Below are 24580 nucleotides of genomic sequence, written 5' to 3'. Positions count from 1 at the left end.
TTTCAAACACTAAATACTGGGAAGTTTGGGAGTTGGACCCGCAGTCACTGCGACAAGGACTAAAGCCTCTATATATGTGGGGTGGCAGCTCAGCCAGCTGAGCCAAACCAGTGTGGAGAGGAGAAATCCTTAAGTGCAACACCAGCATTTTAAATCTCTCATTCTGTGTGTACCACAAGCTTCCAGGCATGGTATTCACAGGTTTTGGTAGGCCTTTAAACCACAAAATATTACCCTTTTGTATGTGTGTCTACCTGTGCAAAACCTTGTGAAAACACAGCCACTTGAAGAGTTGTTTTTAGACCAACTTATCAACCACTAATCATCAGCTGAAATGTATAACACAGCTGCGAGACAGCTATGTTGGCTTAATTAGAGCACATCTGCTCCAACAAGTGTGTGCGTGTACAAGAAGCAATAAAAAACTGAAAAACAGTAAAAAAAAAAAAAAACAACAAACCTCCTTTTCAGCCAGCAAAATTGAGTGTCCAAGTCACCCTGAGTCAAAATATGATTGTAAAAATATCCACAGTTGCCATTTCTACTCTGCACCAGAAAAATGTGATACGGTGCCCTTTAAATGTTTTGTAGACAGTAAAAAGGCTCTTTTAATTAAGTTTGCATCCTAATCTCTGCAAATATACAAGTATTTTTTAATTCACTACCAGCACCTTGGTTTTGTTTTGAAGTTAAGGCTGCCTTTTATGAGTGCAATGTCAATTCTAACTGTGAAGTTTTTATCTGGATTGTATGAAAAGAGAAAAATACGCTGTAGATAAATGCAACAAAGTAGCACTACAGTTCAGATGGAGAGGATTAACCTTGAATCTCTCAACAAACCACCCATTTAAAGTGGGAAAATGGCTTGGAAGGCATTTCATGACCAGTGGGCAGGTGCTATCACTGGGATGGATGGGCTGAAGGAGAGATGCAGCGATAGAGAGATAGAGGAACAACTGTGAGCCGGTCTCAGCTATAGGGCGAGATGAAATCAGCGTGGGTCTGACAGGGGGAGGATGGGATGTTAAGGAGTAGCAGTGGGGGAGGTCAGAAGGTTGAGGAGAACGGCAGCGGGGGAAAGGGGGTCCAGCGGGCAGATTGCCATGCTGACCACTGATAAGGAATGGTACCCATGGGTGGTGGCACGAAGTGGTTATTTACCTTGAGAGAAACTCTCTTTGAGATTAACTACCAGAGAGGGGATTGAAATTTGGAGAAGAGCATATTAAGGAGGGATGAGACGGAGGGGAGGTGTTAAATGTTAATAAATTTATTCTTGGTGAAGTGTTTTTTGTTTATACGGTGTGATAAACTGTGAAAGAGCACCCTGATTAAATAGAAATATGGCTCATTTAAGGCATTCAAAAGATTAAAGAACCAAGAATAACCCCAATTATTTCAAGAACAAGTAAATCTTCAGGAGGAAAGTACACTGCATCTTGTGGAGTAATGTTTTATTCAATATCACTTGCTGTGTGATGCTATTTCACAACAACAAGATCAATGTTGGCGTTTCCCTTGTTCAGTTACTTTGGTATTCTAATGCAGTAAGTCACTGAGTTATAAACTTTGTTCTTCACAAACTTTGTCTGAATAAAAGTTTTGTCTGGAACCCAAGCTGATGTAGAAAGTTAGTCACTTTTCTAGTATCTGGTCCTGCATTGTTGATAAAGGCCATTAAAAGTGAGGGACAAACTATGGTGCCAGCTGGATCAGACTTTCCAAAGCTGGTTTGGTTAAGAAAGAGGAGATTAAAAGTTTTTATTCAGCATATGGCTGAAGACCAGTCAGTTAGCTGACCAGCTCATGTTAGCATACCAATCTACCACATTTAACTACACCACTGACTCTTTATGGAATTTGAAATGTATTTTCCTATTCTTGTCAGATGTAGGGTTTCTTCTGCTCAACATTTCATGGTCTTTTTTGGTCATTTTTTGTTTCAGGATGGTAACTGTCCCCATTTGGTAATGTAACACCTTTGAGGTGGTTACAGTACACTAGGGTCAATGTAAGGTTCGACTACTGGTGCAGTGTTTGACATACCGTGCAATAAACAACCACAGACCAGAAAATAAATTTAATTTACCAGCTTGAAATGTTAAGTGAATGACAAACAATTTCCAATATCAGTTAAAGAAAAATGAAATATTTTTCCCTTTATGGTCAAGTGTTTCAGCTTATCCATACGTTTTTTAGCGTTAAACCTGTGTTTTGGCTTAGAAAAGATACTATGTTCTCAACCTAGGTTATTGTGTAGTTTAATCTCTAGTTTAATCCTTTAATCTATTTGAGTTAACTCAGTTTTATCCTGAATAAAGTCTAGTTTTATTTTAGTTTCAAGATTTAGTTCAAGTTCTGTTAAGTTCCCCTCTTAAAGTTCAACCATTCCTCATTTTGTTTGTACAACAAAAGAATTACATCTTCAGTGATACCATTACATCAACATGTATGGTTAACAAAAACAAGATTATTCAAAACACAAACTCAAAATAATCCAGCAAAAGGCTGAACAGTTTGTTGATCACAATTAAATGTCTCTTTGTCCTTAAATGTAATCCTTTGATTGTCCTGAATTGCTAATCTAGTGTCTCTGAGAGTCTTCTGCAGGTGTGCAGTGAGATATGGATAAATCCTACCAGTTTTTGATGAAACCGCACAAAATCCAGCAGAGGGCGTTTTGCTTCAGTGTGATGCACAGTCCAAGGGATCCTGGGGTGGCTCACCATCTTGTATCTCGCACGTGGACTCGAACTCCAGTATCCGCTCAGAATTTCCCAGATCCAACCTTTATGGCCTACCATAACATCCAAAATAATATGCATAGAAGCACTGCTTGGATTAGGAAAGCCTTCTGGGTGAGTATTTTGTTCTACTTCATTCTATAAACATTGTAAAAGCTGTATAAACCGAAGTTACCCTTTAATAAGGCGACGCACTCGCCGTTGCGGCAGTGAGGAAAACTAGCATCACAGGACACTGAACTACAGGCTCAAGCTCATTTTCAGCACAAATTCCACCTTGTATTCACCATTTCAACAAAAAAAGTAATAATCTGCTACCTAACCTTTTTATTTCCATGAAATGACCAACACATCATGACAAACATCCTCTTACATGAAACGAAATGCACTGTTTACACTCACCAAGTCCCTTCAGAAATGAACACAAAATGTCGCCAAATCCTGGACAGTTGGAAAAATAAATTAACTCCTCCAGAGTAATAAAATAACTTTTAATGGACTCTTTACTTTCTTTTACTTTCTTTCGTTCTGAAGCTGCAGCTCTGCAGAGACTGCCTGCAGCTCTCGTACCTGCGTGTTTTTCCCTCCTTTTGAAGCAGTAAAAAAACAGAACAACCCGGTTGGCTGTGGTTAGTCACATGACTCACGCTGCAACGTTTCCTTTCAAAATAAGAGTCTAAACATTTTTAACCATAAATAAAGGCGAAATAACGTGAATTTTACAAGTTTTTAACTCTTAACCATTTTTAAACCATATTTAACAACACATCATGAAATATATATTTTTTATACATATATTTATCTATTTATTCCTTTTTTTCTCTTTTTCTTTTAAGTTTCACATGTTCATCCATTTGTTATCTATCACTTACAATATTTTTCTAAATAGCTGTTTTTATTAACAAGCTTTTATTACATGAGGCTATGTAACCCAGGGTTACAGTAACACCAGACCACAGGATGCTTTCAACTCTGTCCAAGTCCATCCTAAATGGATTTTGGCCCAGAGAAGTAGCCAGAAGTTCTGTATCCATGGTAAATCTAAAACTCTATTTATGGATAAAGCACTGGCCTGTGTTCTCGGAAAAATTATCTTTAAAGTGGTTTCGAGCTCAAGCAGTGATTTCCACTGCAGAGTGTTTTTTTTATAACACAGTGCTGCCTTAGGGTTAAAAGATCCTGATCATCCATTTTTTAGCAAAAACTTAACAGGGAATCAACCTCTGTAGAAAGTTCTGTTTTATCCTGGCTATGTTTCTAATCTATATTTCCTTATTAGATGTTACTTCCTGTGTTTTATTCCACATAACAGACTTTTCAGTACTCTGCTGTTCTTATTCTAACTTTTTAAAAATGTGTTACAGGCATCAAAATGAAAATAAGTGTATATTTTTTTCACAAAACAATGGCATTTCATGTTTATGCTGTTTGCACTATTTGAAATTAAATACAGGCTTTTAATGATTTGCAACCCATCAAATCCTTGGGATCAACATCACAGAGTTCACTTTTTATGTCTTTATTTAAATGAGGTTGTATTATCTGTATATAATAGATTTACATGTGATAACTTACCTCTATCCCCACCAAAAATCTGACCTTCAGTACTTACACTTTTTATCCTGCCATGGTGAAGCTCAAGTGTGCCCCAGGACATCAATGTCACCCCTACAGTGTGGTTTTATGTGCAACAAATCACACTTCTGACCATCACTGATGGAGGGTGAAACATGGCTTTGCAGCCTGGTGCTGCCTTTAACTTGACTTTTCATGTTTGAAATTAACTTTTCAAGGGCTTCAAACTTTTTGCCTGCAAGGCTTTCAAAACTGTTGAAGCAGGATGTGTCTCCCTAAACTTTAGTGTTGGTAACACTTTATTATAACCATCATCAGGGTAGATAAATTAACTAACAATTATTTAAAAGTTATCAACTATTAACAAACAATAAAATTAAAGTTAATAATGCTTGAAAAATAGCTGTAATGCTATAACTGGTGTTGCGCTAAAAGTTTACTGATGCGCACATAAAATTTCATACACTTTATTAAGTGTTTGTTTTGACTAAATGATTAGTAAACCTGTGAGAGGTTTATAAAACAGAGACACAAGGACCAGATATTTGGTCATGGTTTAGAAATATTTTACAAAGCATCTGTTAAAATTATTTAGATGTTAGTATTCAGTTGGAATGTGTGTTTATAAAACCTTATGCTGTATGGTTTATAAACTATTCATTAGCATTATGTGAATGACTAAAGTTACAGCTGGTGCTCCTAATTATCTTGTTTTAAGCATCATTACTTTGACATGTTTTGACTGACCACCTGCTGCTGTCTTCTTCAGAAGTGACACATAATGCTGCTGTGACCCCATGAATGTTTGGTCATCCTGTCCGGAGCAGGAGGAGTTAAAGTCAGCCGTATCAGACCACTTCAAAAGACTGAAAACAATCATGTTGGACTGGAATAAAGCCAGGGTCATCGGGACCGAGAGCAATAAATTGCTACTGTTAGATCCGAGAAGCCACTGAGATCAGAAACAGAGCACTTTTAAGTGACTGATCTAAATTTCTTCCATACGCCACCACACATTAAAGAGGGGGTATTGTATGTACTATTGGTCTTCATACTGTCCCTCTGTTACCACCATACTTTTTTCAAAAGAATTAGATCCTTTAAAAAAATCCCCATTTGTCTGGCAGCGTTGTTGTAGAAAATCTTAAGTCTTGTGGCTGCTGTCTCTTTAAGACTTTCCAAACAAACCCCCATCCCTCTGATTGGACAGCCCTCTTTGTACCGTCATGGTCTTTATAAACTCTTGCCTTTACTTTCACATAACCAAATCCCTTTAACATGAGTCTAAAGTAATCATGCTGGGTAGCCTTATTAGTAGTATGCAGATTTTCCAAGTGCTACTGATTCATATGTTGTGGAGAGCAGAGCTATGGGCAGCCAGCTCACTCCTCCAACATGTTATGAACCAGTTAGTTCGATCTTATTGTAATGACATCGGGAAGTCCTCTTAAAATGTTGTGAGGATCCTGTGCTAATTCCTAAAAACTGACCATTTTGATCAGTTTACAGACAAATTCAGGGATTTCTACACCATATGAGCAGATAGTGGTTTGAAGATTTGTGCACATTTCATGCAAAAATCCAGCGTTTCTATGTTAACATGAATGCAGCATTGGCCATAGGTCAATTGTAAAATTACAGAGTGAGATCTAGTCTTTTCTGCACATATGTGCAGAAAAAGAGAATCAGACTTCTGGCCAAGAACGTCTCACTTCACTTTTATAGGTGCACTGTGTCCTATCTTGATAAGTAAAGCTGCGTGCATCTCCAACTAGCTTCGATAAGTATGTGCCATAGACTGTATGAGCACAGTAACCTTATTTATCATGGTCATCAACTTCCTCTTCCAGCTGAACATGGAGGTGTACCAAGACCTGCCAAGTCCTGCTGGATCCAACCGCAGTCCGATAGCAATCACATTATCTAGGTGTGAAAATATGAAATGTGGGAAAGCAGAGGGACTAACACTAGAGGCTCATAAAAAGTCTTCCTTGATAACTCAACAAGATTAACAGGTAAAAAGGTTCACATGGTGTGCATGTTTTTTGTAACATTAACTTAGGTTCCACAAGAAGCGTAATGTCATACAAATATAAAATCAGATAGCAGCCATAAGATCTGGATCCTGGCGAAGCAACATTGTTATTCTGACATAGTTCCTCTCAGCGGTGCATCAGGCCCTCTTGCATTCAGACTTGAATTTTCTTTTCTTCTTTATGAACACCCACTCTTTTATCAGTGCATGAGCAGGAAACGCAGGGAGAATGAGAACAGAGGCAGGATAAGATTGTGGACAACATTGAGGTGGGTGAGCGGGTAGAAAAGGAGCCACTTTAACTGTTTAGGATTAGAAATAAAATATAATACCCTCAAAAAATGAAGCACATTATTGAACAGGCTCATGCATTCGCAGATGAGAACTCCCAAGCAGCATGAAATATGTATCAGGCTGAGATATGGTTTTCTCTCAGAATAATAATCAACACTGTGGACAGTGCAGAGCAGTAAAGACAAAATCAAATCCCACAGCCACCCGCAGACACAGAGTAAGCCCGCTCACATCGCAGCCACTACCAGCTCCTTCCCAGGGGGAATCTAAATTATGTTGCAGAGGCTCAAAGTTCATGCAGGCTAGACAAAGTTGTCATTGAAACACCAACTGTGTGTGTGAGTCTCCAGCTGCTGCCTGCTAGTTAAGCTGTCAGGATGTCTGACTTTCTGAATATAGAGCGCCATTTCAAATCTTTTGGGAAAAATTTGTTAAGAAATGTCAGAGGTTTTAGTCTGCCTATCTGCTGAGCCTGTACTGTGTATTTTACATATAAATGTGTTTGTGTTTACAAGACTTGTAAATGTTGCCACCTCATGATAAAGTACTTAGTGTTGATACTTCTGCCATTTCCCACATATTTGCATATTTGCTGAAAATACCAGCAGTTGGCACATTGCTTTTCAAACCAGCTTTGCTAGCCACCGCTCACGGGGTCACGTCGGGTTGGAAACACCATCAAATATCCACTGTTGTCGATTCATCCGCATCATAATTCAGCATGAGAATACCGTTCCATTTCTTTACAGGCAAAAGCTATAAATGTATGAATGATTCAGAGTATCCACTGTGGAGGAAAAAGGCAGTTAACTGCTGAGCAGCTGGGTGTTGAAAATTGGGAAGGATGCCAAATTTCACCTGTTTTACAGTCTGTTATGAGCCACGGGGATAAGTGGCTGTTTAGGGAAGCGTCAACAAATAACATAGTTTTTAAGTACACTGCAGAAAAAGTGGGAAAAATGAATCATTAAGCAATCTACTGCTACCGACAAAGACTTAAATTACCCTTAGCGGTGCAAGTGGATTGCCAGTGCCACTGACCCTACTGAAAATAAAACACATCTGTGAGTCTGTGTCTTGCTGGATTTTAAAGCCACTTTTTCAGCTTAGTGGTTTGTTTTAAAGCTGCTATGATTGTAGTCTAACATTCAGAGCAAGTTACAACCCCCTGACTTCACCCAGCCTGATCAACTACACAAACTTTACACTTATCCATAAAGATACCTCAATATCTCTGAGATGGATAATCACAAATGCTCATGATCTCCAAAGGACAAGAATCAATGATTTACCTCTACATTGAGTCCACTGTCTGCCAATATAGCCAATGATTTGTAGCCTTTTGGGGTAATGGTCAACATTTTGGAGCTTCCAGTGTGGTCTTTGGCCAGTGATGAATGACTTTCGTTCAGACTTCTTTTTTCATGTACCGTCAATTTTAACAGTCTAACTAGAAAACTAAGAAGTGGGAACCAAGTGACAATTCTCAAAATGGAGACGATAGCTAGACTTACATGCATTTGCCTTCACAAAAAATATTGTACACTGTGTTTGATAAAATGATAAATTGTCAATGGATGGCTGTCAGTGGATTTAAAGATAGTGTTATAGCAAATTCCTTCCATCTCTTTTGGCCTCTGGAACACAGGTGGACATTTAAACTTGGACCACAAATACAAACCAGAACATTTCTGATACCCCATATTGTGCCATTTTTGGACTTTAGCCTTTCCTTTCCCATTACCAAATATCCTCAACATGAATCTAAAGTAACCTAACTGTGACCTTACTTATTGTGTGTAGGTTTTCAAACCACTGCGTGTTCATGCATGGTTGAAATCCCCGAATCTGTCTAGAAACTGCTCAAAACAATGTGTTCGGAAGAAAGCACAAGATCAACACAAGATCTTCACAAGATTTGCTGAAACAATGAGGTCATTGCAAAAAGAACTGTTTAGTGGTATGTTTAAATGGTGGACCTCAAACACCAAAGTCTGCCTATAACCCCCAAAAGGACACCAGAGGGCTGGCCAATCAGAGATAGGGGAGTTTGCAGCACAGACAGTCTTAAACAGAGACAGTAGCCAACATACTGCGTTTCAGACTTTTTAAAAACACCAGTGTGAGAATCTTTTTTTTTTTTTTTTTTTTGTCATAGGTGTGAATCAATAATGCTACTGTAGGGGTACCAAAGGGACTCTCCTCCAAAGACCCCTATGGTTTCAACTTGTCAGCCACTGTGATAACCAACAGCAGGCCAACAACTGCAGCACATTCTGCAACTCATCCCTTAGTTCAGTTATGTTATTTAGCTTCTGGCATTTCTTATAACCCCAGAACTACAGTCACACATTTCTGAAACTCCAAATAGCTGAATAAAATGTCTCAGATATTGACGGGTCTTTGTATTGATAAAGAGCATTCAGTCTCAGCTTGTTCAGCAATTTCACCAGCTTCAATCGAGCTTTGTGTTTTGTGCTTTTTTGCTGTCAGCTGTCTGTTTCTTCAAATTTAGAGGTTGGGACAAACAGAAAAACAGAAGCTTGCTTGCAAATCAACAGCAACTGACCTTAGCTAAACCTGTGCACTACTGTGGTTTTGAAATTACACAGATTTACCGTTTCTTCACCAACAGGAGGAAAAGTCCAAAACAAATTATTGGCACAATCTTTCATCTACCATTTTTGTTGGATTGAGCAATGCACATTTCAGAGTTACAGGCTTTGTAGGTACCAGCATGGCTGTGAGCTCAAAGTCTTGTTGTCCATTAAATACTTGTGTTTCATGCTGGTTTCTTCACTACCCTGAACAGTCACAACAGTCATTTGTTTGCTACCTGCCCAGCATAAAACGGCAAACAACCAAGGTACAAGTGTTGAATAGATGAACATCTGTCCAACTTGAACCTTGGAGTTTTAATTACTTATCACATCTGTTGAGAACCAGTGTTTGTGTACCCATGTAGCTCTGCTTCTGATTCCTGTGTAGGTATTTTAATGCCTGAGTACAATCTATAAGCACCACTGATGATCAAAATGGCTTCAAGGCTTGCTGCTGAGCAGATATTTTTTGCCCCCTAGTGAGCACAAACTGCTAAATGCTGCTTCAATAAAGAGCAGTGTCAAGGAAGAGAAAATGTTCACACCAAGGATGACAGGTAGAAGAAAAATCTAAGTGATTTATTAAAGAATCTCATTAGCCCGGGATCAAAGGGCACCAGAGTGAAATGTTCACAGTTCATGTCTTGTCTTACATGGAAGTGCAGCAGGGAAATACAAAGACGTGAAACAAGCCTCTGCTGCAGAATTCAATTGCTTCCGACATTTCTGTGGCTCCAGCAGTCACTGATAAAGTTAATAGCTATGAGAACTGGGAATTGTGACTTCTTCACATCCTGACAACAGAGGGAGAGGAAGAATCATTGCTGAGGCACGGTTTCAGGGTAGCAGTTATTTACATCTGATCTCTTAGCTCCATCTTCCTATTGACAGAAATGAGACACAGCTGCAGCACAGTTGTTAGAGTTTAGTGTTCAGGAGACTGACAGCTCTCTGTGGGCCACGATTTGAGGCATCTTGATATCTAAATGATGCCTAATGCCTTTCATAAAAATCTTCTTGCTGCATTATTGTAACTGCATATCACTGTCACTTTCTACCTTCAAAGATGCCGTATTTGCTCGGCCTTATTGGCAGTGGCACTGGCTAATGCAATGCACCATTCACTGATCTGTTATGCTGTTTGGACAGTGATACTTCTTGATGGTTTAATTCCTTGCTCTTATTATTTTGACTGTCAAATCACTCTCTAGCTCTGAGGTTAATGTACCAGAAGCTTTGCTTAGTGAAGATTTTTACCCACATCTTCATGGGATGAATACTTATGAGCATGTCAGCAACAAAATTACATACTCTATGATTTTAGTCGCAAATCTGACAGTTAAGTCAGTTTGAGAGTTTGATACAGAATTTTAAACAACTTTTTTTTTCTTCCCCAAACACCCCCAGACTTTAGATAATTTATTTTTCCATACTTGTTTAAACTTTAAAGTTTATATTTCAGAGTCTTTAGCAGACGCTTGTTAAACAGAGTGGGAGGACAGACAAAAATAAGCAAATACAGATAAGTCCCTAACCAGCATTATCCTTCAGTTATTTGTCTCTAATTTGTAAAGAATGACATCAAGGAGGATTATTCCTAAAGGAAAATACAGAAAAGTTTATACCACTGTCAGGGGCAGACCTATTGGCAGCTTGAGGCCTGCCTCTCCAACGTGTCGGGAGCCAGTAACAAAATCATTATGCAATGACCTAATTGCTTTAGCAAGTTTCATGAAGAGCTTGTGTTGTTTTTAAGAAATGATTTTTTTAGCAACTTGCAGACTGATTCAGGGTTTTCTCCATCATACTGATATGTTTGGAAATCTGCACATTAAGTATGAACATCCAGCTGTGTTGCTTTTTATCTGTGTTTGGAATTAACACAACAATAGTGCCCACTCTTTGACTACTAATGCTTCTATTGATAGCATTGTAAAGCCTGGTTTATGCTTGAAGCATCTTGGAGGTGCACACGGCTCCATGCGAATAAATTAGGTCATTTGAGCAGCTTGCTTGGTCCTGCTCCAGAGAAAAAATTCCAGATTGCACACATCCAGAAATTCCTAACTGCCGGAAAAAGACACACGAACAAAGTGGCAGAGAACAGGAGCTACTAGTGTCCTAAGTACAAAAATAATCACATTTATATGATTTATCACACAAAGACCACTGTAATAACCGAGTGATGAACAATTCCTGATGTGAATTGGCAAAACAAAATGTTTGTGGTGTAAACAAATGCAAACGATTTCTCTAGTTTAGTACTGTGGTAAATGTGTGTTTGGGATACACTGCCCCCTGCAGTTTGGGAGAGGACATTAACAGGCGCCATACAGACTGATAAAATGTTTAAAAGCCACACATGTTCTCTCATGCCAATTCTGAGTCTCATATCCACATGTCATGCTTGTGTAAAAACCATAATCCAGCCTTGACTGCTTATCACTGCAGCTATGAAGACCTAAAGGGCATACTGAGACTCATTTGAATTCTTATTTGCCCATGAAAAGCTATTGGTTACCCCTTTTATTTTTTACTAAGTTCTGCAAAAAAAGTAGATACAAATGCATAAAATGACAGCTGAGTTATGTGCATGACTTACAAAATGGAGTACAGTTAAAAACTGAACGGACAAAGTGATGTAAAGCCTTTGAAATTAGCCATATTAACTTTATTTTACCAGTTATCATCTGATACAAGAACTTAGCTTTAGACACTAGTTTTTCATTATGTTGGAAATAAAAAAAACGCAACACACAAAATAGCCCCAAGATAAGCAGCTTGTGGTCCTTCTTAAATCTACGTCCATAAACATTATTGACAAGATTGGCATTTAGGTGTTCATTTTAAGTGAAGAGAAGCACAATCAGCAGGACTCTTACTGATTATGTCACATTCTTTGTGAAAAACAAGGCGACTGGACTGTTTGGAGTTTGGAAAGATGTTTCACCTCTAATCCGAGAGGCTTCATTAGTTCCAAATTGCTGGTGAGGAAAGCAGGTTTTTATGTTACTGGGGAAGAGACGACAACGCAGAGGAATTGGAATTGATGAGTTGGTTCTAAAAACCCATTATAATGTGGTTCATCTCCTGAGAGTCCTGGGATGTTAGCTCCCACTGTAACCGATGCATTTGGTCCAGCTCTGCTCCGTATGTATTGTATTTAGCTTGACTATTACAATCAAACAAAATAAGCGCAGCCAGGCCAGAAGTCAGTAAGACTGGAGGTTTACAGCCCAACATGAATAAAGAGAGGCTAATCAATAGAGGGGGAAGCGAACTCCTCGGTCTTACAACTCCAGCTGTCTGTCAGTCATGCAGCTTGCCAGACTGAACACGCAGCCAGTGTGAGAACTTCCTGGGAAAGAAGCTCAGCACTGCAATTTACGTGGCTGCGATTTGCCTGAGGCCACCCTTCTGCTCAGAGAAGGTTTCTCCAGCTTGGTGAGAGTTGCTGCTTTAACTCCTCTTTTAAACATCTTTCCTCTCTAGGCAACACCTGTACATTGCTATCCTCAAAACAGTGTCCTTTGCCACATCCAGTTGTCCACAGTGGCAGTGAGGTAACACTCATTAGATCACTCCATAAGCCACTGTTGTGTATTTATTCATTTTGTTGTGGATATTGATTCATGGGGTCTCTGACCTGCAAGATGCCCTTTGATTAGTTGCCTAGAAAAATAAAATGTCAAGAGCCAGACAGGTTTTGCAGGTAGAAGATATGGATTTGCAGTGAACAGTGTGAATAATGGAAATGATTTGGCTCAATTACTAAAAATCTGAATTCTGTTATGATTCATTCTAGAAAAAAAGTGGATCGTATACTTTTTTGTTTTCTATAAATCTGCATCATTAGAATCTCATTCTAAAAAGTTTGTTCCTTGTGTGACTTAATGTGTACAGCGAAACTGAGACTTACCTAAACATGCTGTTCAGGACAACTTTTCACTGAATACAATGCGAGGAGGTATGGTATCTATTAATAGTTATGTAGGGCTGTTGTTTAAAAATTACAAACAGCAAACATTGTACGTTTGTACTTTAGTTTAGTAGCCCAATACATGTAGCACTACTGGGAACCCAGTGCTCTAAGACATGTCTGTAATGTATAACATCAGTAAATCCTGGTTGGCTAGGTCCTGCCAGTTATCTACCAAGCAGAGCTAACATAACCTCACTCTTCATTTTATTGATAGACTCTCAAGTTTGAACAGACCACTGCAGAATAACTGCTGACTGTGGGTTGGAATGAACATCATCACAAACAGTTAAGCCCCAGTGTTAGCCTTGCCTTTCGCTTGAGCGCTAGCACTCCCCCATTTATCTTTCTTATCTTTCTCTTCTGTCCTTTTTCTGTCTGACAGTTGGGCTTCAGTGTCCACCATCAATACAAAAATAGTTTAAAAAGTCATATTCAGCAGAGAAAAATGTGGATCCATCTTCTTACTTCTGAGCCAAAGCTACTAAAAGAGGTAGCATTTTGAAATAGCTTATACTGGCGCTGAGGATCTCATTTTAAAGTGTGGATTATGATCAGGCATATATTTGGAGGGGAGACTTTTTCAAGATCACTGAGAAACTCCTCCCAGACCCTCTAAGTAATAGGAACAGACTTCTCATTTGAGGCAAAATACCTGAAAACAACAAAATAATATCCCCTGAGAAATGCTATTAATCAAGAAGTAATAAGCTTTTTTTCTACCATGGCTTGAAGGAGCAATTTCAGTTTTCATCCTAGCACATACAGACAATCCCTCGTTCATGTGACACTGTTGTTACATCCACTGGACTGTCCCTCGGGGTTCACGTGAAACTCACCTCTCAGGTCTTTTAAAACGAGTCCAGCAAAAATTCTGTACCCGTTAATTCCTGCGCTGCTCAGTTGAATTCCAAGTACACTTATTTTCTTTGTTCAAATCATCCTCACTACTTTTAGATGGCCCATTTTCCCACATTTTACCATCTAAACCTTTCATCAGCACAGAGCAATTGAAGGCTTATTCCAAATCACCTCACACATCCCGGGTGTTAAGGTTTCATAAGGACTCCTGTTTTTTAAGGTTGTATAACAGTATTTTGTCATACAGCTATTTCATTTAATTCCAACCCGAGCAGTAATGACAAGTCCTGGCCAAAACCACAGGCTGCTGCTCTCTAAGGTCACAGTGCATGAACAGCTCCAGTCGCAGCCACAAATAACCTTCTTATTGCTGGAAAATGACCTGCACGCCATCCTGTTCTACTTCACTTCTCTGCAACATTTCTAAACTCCTGGTCATGCTCCAAGATTGCTTTGTAGGCTGAGTTGAAAGAAAAATAAAAATGTTGGACTTTAATTTGAATCACATCCCAGTTTCATTTCTGTTATTTACTGTAAAGTACCTTTTTCTGCTTCCTTTCTGACAAAAAAATCGAGCCATCAGAGCACATTTTCAGGTGTTCTACTTTGGGCTCCGGTTTGTGCCCTTTGAAAAATCGTATGGTTCATTTTGAAAATTTTCTTTTGCAGAGTTTATCTGGTCATTTTTGTCCTGTAAGCCAGAATCTTCTCACTCCCTGTACCACTCATATCAATTTAGCCGCATTTTTCCTGTATAATGAGAAACACCATACCCTGCTTTCTGAATTGATTATTCTTTAATCCAGGTAAGATTCAGGATTTATGTTGTGATTCACTCGACTCTATAAAGGTTTACACACTTGATTAATAACAGGGACCAGAGTCAGGCTTTTTTAAGGTGCGTTAAGTTTGGATACTTAAGCATTGTGTTCCAGTGGGTATTTGTCTCCTGTCTCATTCCATCAGTGGAGATTAGATGATAATTAGTTGTGAAGAATTGATGACTTAAAACCAAAAGTCCTTTTCTAACACAAGCGCTATACCTATGGGCACTGAAAAGGGGAAGGGTTCTAGGGGCCCATCATTGACAGGGGCCCAGAAAGGCCCCTAATAAAATTATAATACGAACACAACACTTTGTTGTTAGTTTACAATAAAAAATGTATATTGTTAAAATGTACTGGTTACGTTACGTTTATATGTTTTGGAAACATTTCTCAAGGTCACTGGGCCCCCCTCCCTTTTAAAGTAAAATGGTTCAGTCCTCCTCGTGTGCAGCAGCTCACTTGATTGGTTGGAGACTCCTACCAATCACCTGAGCTGCTACGCTCAACGCGGTGCTTCAGTCCGACCGGAGACAGAGATGGCAAAATGCCGCACGAGACAGGCAGCCAAAAAAGAAGAGGGAAAAAAAGACCAGTCTTGAGACAGAAGCAAAGGGCTGACAATATATCACCCAGATTTTCCATGAACAAGGTGGGTTTGGTCCTTGTAGGAAAGTTCTGGAGCATTTGCTTGTTGTTTCCTCACAATGTGGTTTTCAAGCTCGCTCACTTTTCTCCCAGCTCATATTTTAGAAGAAAACTCAGGATTTTTACATTTGGCTGTTCACGTTTAGCAAGCTGCCCATATTTAATCAGTTGCCCTCTGTTGGAAATGAGGTGCTATCTGCCTCACTAAAATAAAGTCTAAAATGTATTAATCTGACTCCACACTGCTCTCACCTCTTTCCACGCTGTTCGTAGATGGGGAAGGATCAGGAGGCGTCCAGGTTCTCAGCTGAACACAAATTTATTAACAATACATCAGCAATATGCATTTTCAGAGTTCTCTGATGCAGCTTCATTCCCTGTCTACATGTTGTAGACACAGTTCATGAGACTGACCCTGTCTCTCAACTCAGCACCAATATACAGTCACAGACGGAGTTTCTCTAAGTAATGTAGGTTGTGTCTTCCTCTCAATGGCTCTTCATGTGTTGTCTCCCCTCTTATTGGCCGCCGTCCTGTTTCTGTCTGCTATCTGGCATTCATCAAGTGGGTGATCAGCCCCCTCCTTCACTTATCTGTAGAGATAACTTTTAAACACATCTTCCTATGTTCTCTTCATTTATCCTAGTTGTTTTAATTGATACATATTCCCAGGAGCCCCCAGCCCCCCTGAAGTGTCCTGCAATGCATACCAACACAATGAGCACATCTGTACAGCAACGTTAGTAAAGCACATCTGTATAATATTGTTAGTAAAAGCATGTATAAATAAGCTATATATTCTTATGACCCCCATCAAGCTGCATTTCTGAACAGACACATCAAGTGCAGCAGCGGCAGCTGTCTTAGCCTGTGAGCCCTGTCAGCCAATTCTTTTAAATTCCGGTGTATTCAGAGCGTTCAGTGCTTCCCCTTCCAAGTAACTGTCATGTTTTTCTTTTCACAATTATGGGAAATGATAGTCAAAAATATAATCAAAATGCACTGTTTTATTATAACACAATAAAAAAAAAAACTTAACCTGGCCTTGTGGTCGGCTATACAGGGGCCTAGCAATATTTATTTTCAATGGGCCCAAAATCCCTACTGGCCCCTTGTTACATCACAAACCTTAAGTAAGCATTTTATTCACAAAATTAGGACATTTTTGGAAAACCCCTAACACTAAAAGCATGTACACATCTATAGAAATTCACTCCACTTACAGTTCATTACTTTTATGGCTGATGCTCATTAAGGATCACATTTTGCAAAGAAATCAAAATCAAATATTCAGACCATTGATGATCTGCTGTGGGTTTCAAAACTAATTGCTGTCTGTAAAGATGATTTTTGGCACTTGACTCAAAATAACCTCAGTTCAGTCAGAGAACTCTTGTTTAAATTGTTGAGCAAAATGTACTTAACTTTAGCTTAACTTTTGAACTGAACTGTTTCCTTTTTTTTCTTTGTGGAAGTTATATATGTGGGTTTCTTTGCCTTTGGTGGATGAGGGACATGCTGGATGGGACTTCAGGGTGGAATCAAGCCCAACCCACCCACTCGATGACAAAGACCTCTGTACATCACATGACCTAACCACTAGCCAATACCTGTATTTCTTAAAAACCATATTACTTGGCAAACACTATATGTGAAAATGTTTATTCAACAATAATCAAATATTTACATTAACCAACAGGGAAAATGTCCTTTATGACAGTTTTTTTTTTTTAACAGTAAACATTTCCTGGTTGTCTTTTAAGGTTTTACATTCAATTCCAAAGAAAACCAGCCTCTTTGGAGGATCTGCAGCCTCTCACTTTCTCACCTTATTAACCATGCAGTGACCTGAATGGGAAGGGATGGAGCAGTGCTGATTGGCTGCGTAAATATTTTCTGAAGGGGGATGGTGCAGACCCAGAAGCCGAGGTGAAAAACACCAAAACAAACATAGTGAGTGTCCCAGAAGAGCCCAGGTCAGCATGATACACATGTTACTCAGGATCTGACCCTGAACACGAACTGTTCAACTGTTCAAGTAAGGGAGCTGCGGTTTAATGGTACATTCCTGAGTGGTACACTAATAACTGTGAAATCTCACTCCTTCTACATTTGTTTATGCTTTCATCATGGAAAATGTCCATGGTAAAATGCTTAGCACAGACATGGAGATTAGCACATACTCTCAATAGCACTGCTGCCTTTAAAATTAAAGAGGAAAAATTGGAGTCTGTTTTTATTGGTCCTTGGATGCTTGAGCAGTTTTTATCCACTTTTGCAACCAACAACAGTAAACATCTAGCTCTAACATACTACTGAAGCTAAATAACCGAAGTTAAGTTGGAAGTATAATTGCTCCAGGAGTGGAAACAGTTTTCAATGCATATTTAATTCACTTCAGTCATTAAGAGAGCAAAATTGCAAAAGCTATTTTCTAAGTGGGTGGGCAACTCAAAGAATACAGGGGCCCCACATACTCAGGGTTGCTAAGCTGACAGATGGATAAAGTATATATTCATAAGCAAGAAAAAAAAAGTGCTTTCCATGAAACGTGAACTTTTAAAACATGCCCCCCCGGTAAATAGTAAATGGACAGTGTTTATGTAGCCCTTTCTCTGGTCTTCATCAACCACTAATACTACTACTACTTATAATAATAATAATAATAATAATAATAATAATAATAATACATTTTATTAATAGAGCACTTTTATAGACCAGTCATTTTGAAAGTCTAGGTCCTGACCCACAGGTGGGTCACCAGAGATTTTTTTATGGGTCACCAAAATAGTTTCAAGAAATTCATACATGAAATCCATGCATTCCTTAACCAGAAGAAGTCTCCCCTTGCCCATTTGTTCACTGATGATTAACTCCCCACTGTCATGTCTGGTTTTTTTTTTTTTACCGTAAAGGGACATTGCCACAATGTTTACAGTAACTGTAAATATGTAACTGCTTTAAAAAAAGTCTGAAGCCATGAGCTCAAACAGCCAAAGCCAAGCTGCCATATCTCTTTTACTGTTTTACAGCACTCAGAGGAAATCGTTGTCGCTGTGTCACTATCACACAAGTGAAAGAGTTAACCCATTGATAACTTTGATCACTAGTTTCCAAAAGAAAGGTTTGAAGCTGGATTCAATACTTATTTGACTTTAAAAGCCCAAAGTCACTGTCAGATCTTGGACGGGCACCAGCTGCAGAAATAGAGCTCCTAACAGTTGTGCACTGACGTCATGCTGAAAAAGAGACATGAACAGATCCTTTACTTCATTCTGGATGAATATCGCATCTAAATATCTTGTCCTGAGTCTGGTATTTTGCTTCTTATCTCTTATCAAACCATATAGAATAGAATAGAATAGATTTTTTTTCTTGCCTGTCATGACTGATTAAAACCTGACTTTGACAGGCCCATAAAAACAAATACAAATACAAATTGGAGTCCTCACAAAAATGAAGACAAAATTCAGAAACAGACTGGATGCTGCGCTCAATATGTGTGTGATTCTTTCATCTTGTACATGACTGGGATACAATTCTGAAAAGCAAGCATGGTAACCTGTCACAGTAAAAATGTAAGTATTTTCAGAGTGTAAGCCTAACAAAGCTGTAATACATTTGTCAAATATGTCTCTTGGGCCTGTCAGCTGGTACATAAATGTAAGATGATGCAGAAAAATGATTAAAGAACTTTAATTTTTCTGACCTTTGCACAGTTATCCTGTCAATTGATTTACAGATAAGACATATTTTGGATTGAGTCACCATAGCTTGTTCCTCTAAAAAAGTGGGTCACCGGAAAAAATAGTTTGGGAAACACTGTTCTAGACACTCAAAAACACTTTACATAGGTTAAAAACTTCATATAAAACAACACAGAATAACAAAATGTGAGTTTAAAAAGAAATTCAGGGAAGCTATGTAGAGCACCATCAGTATAGTATCAAACCCCCAACCTTCCTGCTGATAGATGGTTGACTCTACCACTAGTGCTCTGTGTTAGCGTACCACATGGTGTTAGTTTTCGCTTTCCACAGAGTATGGGATTTATGTCAGATTGATTTGGTACATTTAGCACTGTAATTTCAAATGTCTGCAAAATAGAGTGGAAGTGATGTATCCCTTAAAATAAACTGTGCATGGGTGTGTGTGTGTGTGTGTGTGTGTGTGTGTGTGTGTGTGTGTGTGTGTGTGTGTGTGTGTGTGTGTGTGTGTGTGTGTGTGTGTGTGTGTGTGTGATTGTGTGTGTGTCAGTGAGTGTGTTTTGTACACATATCACATTGCTTCTCTCTCTGCTGCAATCAATCCCTTTAATTACTCTGTCGTCGCTGCTACTAAAGCCTTCATCAGAGCCTCAAAACATCACAATCCTGGCAGAGTACAGACACAGAGGGGAAGATACAAGGCAAGAAGAGAGAAAGAGTTAAAGCTGGGGTATCTCACCTGCCACAGGATTGATAACTCTAATTTCCATTCCTGAAAGCTCCAAGTGTTTGATATCTTTAATATTTCATCAAATGTGCAGACTTGACAGCTTTTATATAATTAGTATTTTTTCAATTTGCATCTATAAATCTGCCACCGATGGAAATCAGTGGAATCCATTAGCATACATTAGCTATTAATAATCAAACATCATTTTTAAATCATTTCCCGCTGCAATCTTTCAGACAGGTGAGTTTTTATTTTGATACTTCATATTTAGAGAAATGTGCAGCTTTAGACTGGGAAAAAAGGCAGAAAATCGAAGTTAATGATTTAGAGTCAAAGCTAGAAGACTCATCAGTGATACACCATTGTAGCCACAGGGATATTCTTCAGAGACAATAATCTATCATGAGTAGGAACTCATCAACAAGGAAAAGTGTTTTTAGTGGGCAAAAACCTTGAGCAGTATTAGAATTTGTGAGGAAAATGCGGAAGCACTAATTTATCTTTTTCAGTCCTGATCAGACATCAGTGTAACGTAGATACCAAGTATCAACCTAGCACCACTGATGCTGTGTATCACCCTCTGTTAGAACGTCACAAGAATGGCTTTATGTTTAAAACATCAGCAGACTTTTTCAGCTTTGTCTAATAAATCATAAAGAAAATGAATAAAATGTTCTCCTCTTCTGTCTGTCTCTGCTCACACTCTGCTGTGACATTCACATTATGAGCAGACTGCTATTGTCTCATGTAACTGTACGTGTCGCTCAAACTGACGTGCACTCCGGTAAGCTGCAAATACCACCAGTCAGGTGTTTTCTTGATGGCAGTAGACATTGAGCTACTGGTGTTTGTGATTCATGGAAATCTGTAGCTCATAGCACAGCGTTGTAGGGGGTTAGGCTCATGTCAAACACACTGTAAAATGTTACCATGACCATCTAAGAGCCGATACCTGTAACGTCTATTTGTCTCCATAGTGTGCTCACATGATCTGGTTCAGATAGAGCAGTTTCACAAGAATATTTGCTTGGTGGTCAATTGTCTTATGGTTTTAATTGTTCAACATTGCATCAGTCTCTCATTTTTCAATGACTTGTTTTAAACAAGAAAATTCATGCTGTGAACACAAACTAGCACAGAACTGAGATGAATCATCAGTCCCATGGATCAGCCCATTGTCACCAGTATCCAATAACAGTATTTCAGGCAGTGGTATAACATAAGAATTGAAGTTTCTGCCTTTCACAGTGTTCATGTAGTTATTGTTGTGACTCAGCCATTTAGCTTTATGCTTTGAGCTCTCACTGTAAAAAAACTAAAACCTGCTCAAGCGAGCTAGGTCAACACTACTTAGACAACAAATAAAAATCAAAACCCTTTGACCCTAAAAACTTTGTCACCTGTCTATACGCTCTTTTTATATGCAAATAAATAAATAAATAACCGAGACAAACCGTCCCGCTTTTGAGACCCATCCGTAGGGGAGCCAGACTAAACCGATTTGATCCCCTGGAAGGTAAAGCTACAACACAGCAGAATATTGACTGGTCGAAAGAACCATCACTTACTGTGCAACAGCAGCTGCATTTCTCATGTCGGCACACAGTCTTCTCTGAAACAAAACTTGTTTGCACTTTGTAACAAAGACTCACATGAAAATCACAAAGAAAGCAAATTACTGGATGTCTTCCACGGTTGCTCGTTGTTTACTGTGTCCAATTTTTCTTTTTCCTCTACCTTCCATGAGGGGGCACAGATGGCTGTGGAAACGCAAACAAGACCAGGCTGAACCGAGTCAAACCATGCTGATCTAAACTAGACTGCTTGGTGGAAATGGGGCTTAAAATCACCAGCTCTCAGCAGACAATGAAAAAATCACTACTACCAGAGCCAGTGTTAGTGACACAAGTGTTATTTCCAGTGAGACCCTTTGTAACTAAAGGTGCATATGTTGCTTGAAATAAATGTAAACAGCTCATTTCAGTGTATGTAAACAACTTGCAAACAGTGACGCTACTTGCTCAGGACAGCAGTTCATGGAGCTTCTGACCCTCTGTGCCTCTTTTATGAATTAGATCCCATTTCTTTAGGCTCATTTGTACAGATTTAGTAGTTCCCAGTCACACTGTGTATTAAGCCCTGACTCTACCTGGCCTGGCAATCATGTAAGACCAATTAGAGTTATGTTGTGACCTTATGTTGGAGTCCCATCCCCTAGATTTGGAACCCTGCTGAAAGAAGCAGAAGAAAATAAGAGAAAATCTTTCTTTTTTTATGTGGAGTCCATTGATTAGAAGAAAAGACTGTGTTTGAAAATAAAAGTCATGTTGGAAATGTTAAACACTCACTACTGTACAGAGTAAACAGTATCTGTTCTCATCATTATCCTGATCTGATTTCACAGTATGTTTATCTTATGTATGGGTCCATATATCAGTGGGTAAAGCCCTTGTCGTACGAGATTTATTTTCTTAAACTGCAAACTTTTCTCAATAACAGCTGTTGTTGTCATATAGGGCTGCGTGTCAAATGGACAAACACACTGTAAACAGCTTTAAATGTCACCACCTCACTTTGTAATAAAACTCTTCTTGTCCTTCTCTCACTTTGAGATCGGAGGGCTCAGTTTTCTGTTCTCTGGCTGACTTGCTGAGAGTGCAGTACTCCCGCAGCCTGTAGGCAGTGTTCTGAGGCTGGCCCGCAGGGGTGTTACTTTGCTTTTCATCATTCTCAACCTTTAGAGGGAGCCCATAGGAGGTGACGATGTTGTGGCTGGGAACTAGTGGTGGTGGTGGTGTTGTTGTACACCTCTGCTGCAGTTTGCTCTGATGTCCTGGAAGCTTGTTGCTCTGGTAAAAAGATCACACAGAGTGGAAAAAAACTTCAAAAACAAATCAAACCAAGGAATGTTTAGGTTTGGTTTAAGTAGCAGAAGAAAAAGTCATCATTAATGTAAACATGCACGTTCATAAAACAACCACAACTCCTGCTACTATTATGTTAGCACTGGGCACAAATAGGAGTTTTTTTTTTTTTTTTTGCTGAGTAACACTTCCCGACTGGCTGATAGATTGACTGCTGCATTGCTGATTGAAAAAAAAAAAACAGTTTGATCAAGCCATAACAAACTAATATCCTCTCTTTACGTCTGTCTGTACTACGAGCCAGGCTAAATGAACTTCTTTGAACGGCACCACAGGGAGTTTGGCTCTGTTGCTGCTTGTTTTGTAACAAAATTGAACTTTTATGGTGGAGTTATAAAAGAAGACTCTACAACAAAAACAGTCATAGTCTGGGTGGAACTTTGAAAGTTTATGTTACGAGACAGAAAAGAGATGGAAAAAGCCAGAAAACAGTTCAATTATTGTGCACCAGTGCAGCTCAACAAGTTAGAGTATTGTGCAAAATATAAACAGGTTCATTAAAACTAATGTGTGTAAAGAATCTCTGAATTGATTTAGACGATTATGGTCCACATGCAAAAGAAAACTTTTGCCACAATAGTAAATTATCAGAGTAAAATAATGTGTATCTCTGGGTTAAGTTTGGTACATCCAACCACAATCAGCTGATTGACTGAGCCGTCCAGAGAAGGACTGCCATCTGCCAAAAAGTGAGAAAGCTGCTGGAGGTCATTGCCTGGGTTTAAGAGGAAAAATAACTGGACTGCTGCTCAGTGGTCCAGAGTTTCCTTTCCCCATGAAAGTCATTTTTGCATTTCATTTGAAAGTCAAGGACCTGTAGCCTGGAGGAAGAATGGAAAGGCACAGAACCAAAGATCTTTGAGCTGCAGTATGAAGTTTCTCCTCTCTTGTTTGGGGCAACATGTCATCTTCTAGTGTAGGTCCACTTTTTTTTTTTTCTTTTGACGTCTAACATCAGAGAAGCCATCCACAAGGATGTATAAGAGCTTTTTTTTATTATCTTATCTGCTGGCAAGTTAATGGAAATGCAGATTTTTGTTTTTTCATCAAGACTGAGCACTGTCCACATGTGAGTAAGATTTGTGCACATTGGTTATTTCGCTGAGTCATTTTAGAGTGGAGGCAGTAAAGGAAAAGGTATTACACAGCTGGCTGCTGATTATTGAAATCTGTAATTAGCCATGTTAAAAGGCCAAACAAGAGTCTCGTGTAGGGTAATAAAAATGCTGCAGCTGCACAGCAGAGCAATAAGGACTTTGAAAAGAACAACATTATTATGGACAGCCAAATCAAATTAGAGGAGCCATTTTATAAGTTGTGTATAAGTATAATGAGTTGTGAACAGGCTTCCTGCAAGACATGATGGGAAGTAATTACATGTTACAAGGCACCATGTAATTTATCACCTTAACTCTATAAAACTAGCACTACAGATGAAGAAAATTGTCTCTCTGCTCACACTCTTTGCAATATATTAAGGTCAAAATGTCATCCATAAATCCAGGGTGAAGACTTTACGCTGAGACATTTAGCTCACCCCCTAAACTTGGTGTTTTTTTTCAGGGGTATTAAACTTTGATGTTTCTGTTATCTTCATTTCTTAAACCTTTGGAGAACATATGAAAATGGCCTGGGAGGGGAAAATGTTTTTATAGCCAA

The sequence above is a fragment of the Halichoeres trimaculatus genome, unplaced genomic scaffold, assembly GCF_033239565.1.
Source record: "Halichoeres trimaculatus isolate MK-OKI-2021-1 unplaced genomic scaffold, fHalTri1.1 fHalTri1_scaffold_14, whole genome shotgun sequence".
Lineage (NCBI taxonomy): Eukaryota > Metazoa > Chordata > Actinopteri > Labriformes > Labridae > Halichoeres > Halichoeres trimaculatus.
This window is presented reverse-complemented; position numbering follows the sequence as displayed.